The sequence below is a fragment of the Miniopterus schreibersii genome (assembly GCF_964146895.1).
Source record: "Miniopterus schreibersii genome assembly, chromosome: 4".
NCBI lineage: Eukaryota > Metazoa > Chordata > Mammalia > Chiroptera > Miniopteridae > Miniopterus > Miniopterus schreibersii.
The window spans coordinates 5,462,414-5,470,653 of NC_138105.1; the positions used below are offsets into that span (position 1 = coordinate 5,462,414).

The following is an 8,240-nucleotide window of genomic DNA, read 5'->3' on the forward strand; positions in this document are numbered from 1 at the left end:
AGAAGGATGCCACCACTGCCCTATCCTATGACAAGATCAGATCTACAGGAAGATAATCCCGATTTATTTAGATTATTAGCAGCCACAAATATGGTTATAATCAAAAGACCTTATAAAAATAAGTCAGAGACTCTCTCAGTACGTGCATGTGTCAACACCCACATGCTATTTTAATTGGAAACTCAGATATAATGCAAATATCTTTAAAAGAGTCATCTTATAAAATGTAATAGGTGCTGGTTAACAAATTGTATCCACTCAGCCCTTCCAAAGAATTATACTATATTTGTAATAGTACATCAACCCCCTTATGTTCTTATACCTGTCACATTAACAGGAATGGTTTGATGATTCACGATTAAAAGTTTTAAATAGATTGAATGAACTATCAAGACCAAAGCGCTTTGTTGCAGCCTTAATCTTAAGAATCACAAATTTAATTAGTATACTTGCCTCCTTAGCTATATCTACCACTGTATTAGTCCAGGAGATTCATACCGCTAATCATGTCAATGATTTATCACATAATGTATCTGTAGCTCTCTCTCTACAGGAAAGATTAGATAAAAAATTAGAAACAAGAATTAATGCATTAGAAGATACAGTACTTTATATAGGAAATCAAATTCAGAACATTCAAACTCAAATGACTGCTCGTTGTCACTCGCAGTATAAGTGGATCTGTATAACTCCCTATCCTTATGATAATACCACTGAGCCTTGGGACAAGGAAAAAGTACATCTAAAAGGTATTTGGCATAACACTGAATTAGCTCCGGATTTACATTCCCTGCAGGAAAAAATTAAGGATTTAAGTCAAGCAAAATTACACCTACCCATGGGCGAGTCCATTGCACAAAGTTTATGGCAATCCTTAAGAAATACAGTTGACCCTACTATGTGGTGGTCTAATCTAGTTCACATAGGAATAACGGTGCTAATTAAAATAATCTTATATTGTTATCTTCCCAGTCATCTTCAGAGTCATATTATCTTCAATCAAAAATCTCCATACCCAGCCTGAATTATTTAAATTAAAAAATAAAAAAGGGGGAGATGCCATGTCCTCTTCCAACCACGTCATCTGACAAAGTCCGGACGTGGAGAGGAAGCTTCACAGAAGGCGTCTTCTGGGCAGAGGACGTGGAATGTCGATGGGAGTAATTGGCTTAATGGGAATAGCTCTTCTCCTCCTTGATGGGGATTTGGGGTCGTAAAATCAATAACTAACCTGGGAATGGCAAATAATGATGTGTCCCTAAAAATCACTTCTGAAGAAATCCCGATTTCCCCAAGTGCAGTCTTTACCACATGTGCCAGATGCTTTAACAAATTGTTATTAGGAGAAGCTAGGAAAACTCCCCCTGGCGCCCCCAATAAGGAATTTATGGAGGAACCAGAGAAAGCTGAGCTCACACAGCCGCCTATCCTCAAGTGCCCCGCCTATGAATGCAGGATTAGTTGAGGACAAGAAAAAGTCCATCGCCACTTGCCTGCTGTACAAGGACCACCCTGACCGGGAATCGAACCCTGATCACCTGGATCCTAGGTCGAAGCTTAACCGCTGAGCCATGCCCGGCCGGGCCACATGTCATATTTTTGGGGGCTACTGGAAGCCACGGCTGTTCATTGTTAGGTATCCAGATTCTGATAGTTTTTATTATATCCTGTGTTTTGTTTGGCAACAATTTATTAAATTTCAGACAAACTTGGTCTGTTTGAGGCTTAGCTGTTTTTAAAATAAATCTAGGCTACATCTAAAGTAGCCATTATCATAGAATGAGCTTATTCCTGTTCTAATGTGTATCCTTTCTGTTTTTCTACTGAGTGACTTACGTATTCAGCAAGGTCTCTCCACTCTGAATGGTCAGCAATGAAGTATTTCCAAACTCTGTGAGAGCTACAGTAATTGTTCCACTCACGGCCTCCTACTAGATGTTTGATCTACAGTCATCCTTTTCAGGTCTCTTGGGATCTCGTCCTATACGTGTGTAGCTTGGTGTTGAACCAAAGAATCTGGAATAATCTTAATGACATTTGCCAGGCTCTTTTTCTGCTTAAAACCCTCCTCTCTGGTACTCAGCCCTGCCAATTCCAGCCATCTTGCCATTTCCAAACCCCCACTTCTGTCTCTCAAGCTCAGGGACACTGCCATCCTCTGCATGGGGCTTTGCTCAGGTTGGGAGTTTTCAAATTACAGTGAGTGGTACTTTTAAATATTAAAATGAGATGTAATCTCATCATTAAAACTCACTGGAAAACTTGTATAATGTGCCTGAAATTTCTTACAAGGACAACAAAGGCCAAATCCATGTGATGATAAATATTCCTTGGTAAGAAAGAGTATGCATGAGTTATACTTGTCATAGTTCAATGAAATGTTTATTATAATAACAAAAAGAAAATAATAATGCAGTGCCAGAACCATGCATCAAATAAGTATATAAATAATTTTCATTCAGTTTGGAACAGGAATGTTGTATATTCTTCTTAGGACAATCTTGATTCACAGTTGGAGACAGAGAGTTGACATAAACCAGACCATTATATATATTATATATATATAATGTGTGTGTATATATATGTGTATATATATATGTTTATATATATATATGTTTTTATTGATTTCTTTTAGAAAGTAAGGGAGAGGGAGAGATAGAAACATAGATGTGAGAGAGAGACATCAATGGGCTGCCTCCAGCATGCCCCATACTGAGGATCTAGCCGCAACCTGGCCCCGCCCCAATCAACTTGATTTCAACTCCTCAATGCATGAGATGACACACAACCATCTGAGCCACACTGGCCAGGGCTTAAAGGCTTTTAAGAAAGGAAATAAACCAGGTTCTTTTTCTATCTAACTGGTGATAGCAAAAGGTATATTTTCTAGTTTCTATAGGCCTGATTACCAAAAACAGGAAACAGGTATTTAAAATAAACCTTTAAGTTCCTCCATGCTTTAATTCCCTCTCTGGACCTGAAGACATTTTAAGAGAAGATCCCATTTTTTTTTTTTTTTTTTGCAGGGAACTGAGTAGAATGAACTTTATTCACAAGGTAGGGCTCCGTAAGCCCCTCTCCTTCTTCAAGGTATCTGGGAAGGAAGCTGTGGAGGTCGGAAGAGTCTCAGTATGTTGGCCCCCAGTGGCTGAGGGCCTCTCTTCCTCTCACTGGAGCTGGTGGTCCAAGGGGGCTCTTACTTCTTGGAGGCCATATGAACCATAAGGTCCACCACACCGTTGCATACCAGGAAATGAGCTTTACAAAGTGGTCATTGAGGACAATGTGATGCCAGCATCAAAGGTGGAAGAGTGGGTGTCACTATTAAAGTCACAGAAAACAACTTGGTCCTCAGTATAGCCCAGGATGCCCTTGAGGGAGCCCTCCAACTCCTGCTTTACCACCATCTTCTTTTAATCCTCACCTGAGGGTATGTTCATTGAGTCTAGAGAGAAGAGGGGGAAGGGAGGGAGAAAGTATCAATCCACTGTCCTCCAAACACACCCCAACTGGAGACTGAACACTCAACCTAAGACTGAGCCACACCAGCCAGGGCTCACCACCTTCTTGATGTCACTGTATTCGACAGCTCTCTCTAGGTGGCAGGTCAGATACACGACCAACACATTGGGGCTGGGGACATGGAAGACCTTGCCAGTGAGTTCCTGTGCAGCTCAGTGATGACATTGCCCACAGCTATGGCAGCACCAGTAGAAGCAGGTATAATGTTCTGGGCAGTCCCTCGGCCATCATGCCACAGCTTCCCAGAGGGGCCATCCATGGTCACTGATAGCGTATTGTCTTGGTGACCTTGGGGCAGGGGAAGGGCAGCATGGGGGAATGGCATTGGTGGTACAAGAGACATTGCTGATAATCTTGAGGGAGTTGTCATACTTGTCATGGTACGCACGCATTACAAACGTAGGGACATCCTCAGAAGGAGCGGAGATGATGACCCTCTTGGCTCCACCCTTCAAGTGAGCCCCAGCCTTTTCTCAGGTAGTGAAGATACCAGAGGGCTCCACAGCATATTCAGCACCAGCATCACCCCACTTGATGTTGGTGGAATCTTGCTCCTGGAAGATGGAGATACTTTCCATTGATGACAAGCTTTCCATTCTCAGCCTTGACTGTACCTTTGAACTTGGTAGAATAATACTGAAACATGTAGACCATGTTGAGATCAATAAAGGGGTGGCTACAATATCTACTTTTCCAGAATTAAAAGCAGCCCTGGTGATGAGGCTCCCAATTCGGCCAAATCCACTCTGACCTTCAGCATAGTGTTTCAGACTTGTAGCTAGCACTGCACAGGAAGAGCAGCGGTCTGTCCAATGGGAGGAGCAGAAAGCCAAGATCCCAAATAACTCTATTCTCCTCCAATGACAAGTAGCCTGACATTTTATCTACACAATAGTCTATCATTTTCTCAAAGTACAGATAAGAGATACAGAAATTTTAATATCTTATTTGAATACCCCTCAACTTCCCTTTAAGGTAGGGTAGTTTGATGTGTGTTTTCGAACACCACCAAGCAATTTAACTCAATTATGATAATATCTACCTGGAGACAGACCACAGATGTCACAGGTTAAGAGCTCAGCTCCACAAGACTTCTGCCTGTCCCCAACACTTTAGATGCCAATCACAAGTCTAGGTTGTTACCTGTTCTTCTGATGGGCTGGCTATAAATTAAAGTTCCAATAACCCTCCTCCTCAAGTTCAATCATAATTTGCCAGAGTGGCTCACAGAACTCAGTAGACTTTTACCAGTCGACTATAAAGGACAGAGACTGCAAGCCAGATAAAGAGGTATGTGGAACAAGGTGTGTACAAAGGTGCACAGAGCTGCCAAGCCCTCTCCAGCCACCATTCTCCCGACAGCTCCACGTGGTCACCAGCCCGGAGCTCTGAATCCTTTTGGGTTTTTAGGGAAGCTTCGTTACATGCACATGATTGATTAGCTCACTGACCACGGGTGATCGATTCAACTTCCAGCCCCTCGCCCCCCTGGAGGTGGGAGGTGGAGGTTGGGACTGAAAGTTCAGATCCTCTGATCACTTGGTTGGCTCTGTTGGCATCAGCCCCGTCCTCAGGTGGAGTCCAAAAGTCACCTCATTCACACAACAAGGACCTTGATCACTTTCAATACTTGGGACATTCCAAGGGATTCAGCAGCTGTGAGCAGGAATTAGGATGAAGACCAAATATTTTTTTTTATTATGAAATCACAATATGCAGGTAGTAAGAAAATGAATTATAAATTAGATGTGTCCTCCTTAACACCCACTGAGACATCTTACCCATTTATAGAAATATACAGAAAGGCAGAGCCCGGCCGGGCCTGGCTCAGGGGTTGAGCATCGACCTAGGATCCAGGCAATCCGGGTTCGATTCCCGGTCAGGGCACATGCCACGGTTTCGGGCTTGATCCCCAGTGGGGGGCGTGCAGGAGGCAGCCGATCAATGACTCTCTCATCGTTGATGTTTCTGGCTCTCTCTCTCCCTCTCCTTTCCTCTCTCTGAAATCAATAAAGATATATATATATAAAAAAAAAGGCAGATACTCTACCAGTCGCTCCCAAGGCCCCAACAACTCACACACAACAGGGAGAACAGAGCCGAGACAGATGTGCAGGGTTGGACGGCTCCGCTGACAGGCAGCCAACAGCACACCCAGCACACCGCAGTGCCAGGCAAAAACAGAGGGGGCCCACTGGAGAGTGAGTGTGCACACACGTCTCGATCACCCAGACACAGACACACACCCACACAGGCAACCCCGACACACACACAGACACACACAGACACACCCACAGACACACCCACACACACTGATATATAGACACACACACAGACACATAGACACACACAGACACATAGACACACAGACACAGAGACACACACAGAGACACACACAGACACACACAGACACACCCACACACACTGATATATAGACACACACACAAACACATAGACACACACAGACACATAGACACACAGACACAGAGACACACACAGACACACAGACACACACAGACAGAGACACACACAGACACACAGACACAGAGACACACAGACACATAGACACACAGACACACACAGACACAGAGACACACACAGACACACAGACACAGACACACACAGACACATAGACACAGAGACACACACAGACACACAGACACACACAGACACATAGACACACAGACAGAGAGACAAACAGACACATAGACACACAGACACACACAGACACAGAGACACACACAGACACACAGACACACACAGACACATAGACACACAGACACACACAGACACAGAGACACACACAGACACACAGACACAGACACACACAGACACATAGACACAGAGACACACACAGACACACAGACACATAGACACACAGACACAGAGACACACAGACACACACACAGACACATAGACACAGAGACACACACAGACACACAGACACACACAGACACATAGACACACAGACACAGAGACACACACAGACACACAGACACACCCCCACACACACAGACGCGCGCGCCCCCCGCCCCGCCCCTTCTGGCCCCACCCCAGGCGGGCGCTCCCAGGGGCGCGGGCGGGGCAGGAGCAGCGGGGGCTCCCCGCGGACCAGGAGGCGCCGGGCGGGGCGGCGGGGGCGCCGGTGTCCGCGGCCCCGCTCCGAGCCTTCTTGTCCCCGCGCGCAGCCCGCGCCCTCCGGACGGTGTGGGCGGCTCCGGGCGGCAGCGGCGGGGCCAGGGGCCCCCGCGGGCTCGCGCGGGGCGCGGGGCGTGGGAAAGTGGGGAGCGCGAGGCGCGGCGACGAGGGGGAGAGGAGTCGGGTCGTTTTTGAAGCTTCGGGAATTCACTCTACTAAATGAAGCGTGATAGCTTCAAGATTAGGCAAGACATTTACCAAAGGAAATGTAATGATCTGCGGGAGGACCTCCCAGCAGCAGCCGCAGGGGCCAGGCCCCCGCAGAGCCCGCGTGGGGCCGCCGTCGGAAGGGCGCGGGGGCGGCGACCCGCCTCCGCCCTCCCGCAGCCCCGCCGGCCGCTGGCGCCTGCTGCTCACGCCGCCTCCGCCTTCTCACATTTAGCAAACGCCTGTATCGTCACAAAAGGCAACAATAGCTAAAGTGTAAATTTTATTATTTCAACACTTTGTTTAGGAAACAACAGCGTGTGGCACACATAAATACTCCTTTAAATCCGGTTAACTCACCGTGCGGGGTGTAGCTGATCACCCTACGACAACAGAGAGTGTGGGGAGCTGGTGTGGCCCCCCAAGGTCTGCTCCTCCCAGGGAGCTGCCTGGGTGAGCAGCTGATGTGCTCCCCTGCTCCCTGGAGATGTGGGGAGCTGCTGTGGCCCCAGGCACAGAGGAGCTGCCTGGGTGAGCTGCAGATCTGCTCTCCTGCTCCCTGACCCAGACCTTGAGGCACCAAGGCAGTACTAACTTAGCTTGCAGCCAGAAATTCCAGAAAGGCTTATCAAGAAGTTGGCGCTGGCCTGTAGGGTCAAGGGACAGTTAAGCCACACCCCAAGCCTAGGACTCAATCCTCCCCAAAGGTTCCCATTAGAAGCTGAGATAAAGATAGTTACCAAGGTCTGAGCTCATGCAGGTGGCGGGTGTTTACTCTGAAAGAGCATTCATGCGGCCTTGAAGGAACGCAGGGCAGGGTGCTATTCAGCAAAATCAACAGTGTCTGTATAAATTGCGCTGGGAAAATAAACTCGGGGCTGCAGTCACGAGCTGCAGCCCTCCCGATCCCATCTTTTTTGTGTCTGTCTTTTCTCCATCCTCACCCCTTCCTCAGGACTTTGCCAGCGGGCCCCGGCAAGTGGCGCCTGAACAGGGACCTGAGAGTAAGGAACCGGTGAAGGACGTCGCGGGACGCGTCCGAAAATGAAAGAGGTTGGTGTGCGACGATTTACAGTCGGGAGTAATCAATCATGAGGCAGGGAAATAGCAAAGAATTGTTCATTCAGGTGTTGAAAAGTATGCTTAAAGCCAGGGGAACTAAGGTCACTAGTGCACAGATATTTAAGTTTCTGAGCTTTGTTGAGATCTGCCCCTGGTTCCCTAAAGAGGGCACAGTTAACAGGGAAACGTGGCAGCGGGTTGGAAAACAGCTGCAGACGCATTGTTCGCTCCATGGGCCCTCGGAGGTGCCGGTAGAAACACTTTCCCTCTGGACCCTGATTGGGGACTGTCTAGATCTTAACCCAGAGGGC

At 47.2% G+C, this 8,240-nt stretch overlaps 1 pseudogene across 1 annotated transcript; it reads right to left on the minus strand.

Moving 5' to 3' along the window:
• Positions 1-3,196: 3,196 nt before the first annotated feature.
• LOC308555623 (glyceraldehyde-3-phosphate dehydrogenase pseudogene) lies at positions 3,197-4,259 on the minus strand (annotated as a pseudogene). The gene is made up of 2 exons: positions 3,564-4,259; positions 3,197-3,404 (listed from the first exon to the last, which is right to left on the minus strand). The product of its transcript is annotated as a glyceraldehyde-3-phosphate dehydrogenase pseudogene (transcript).
• Between the last annotated feature and the right edge of the window lie 3,981 nt (positions 4,260-8,240).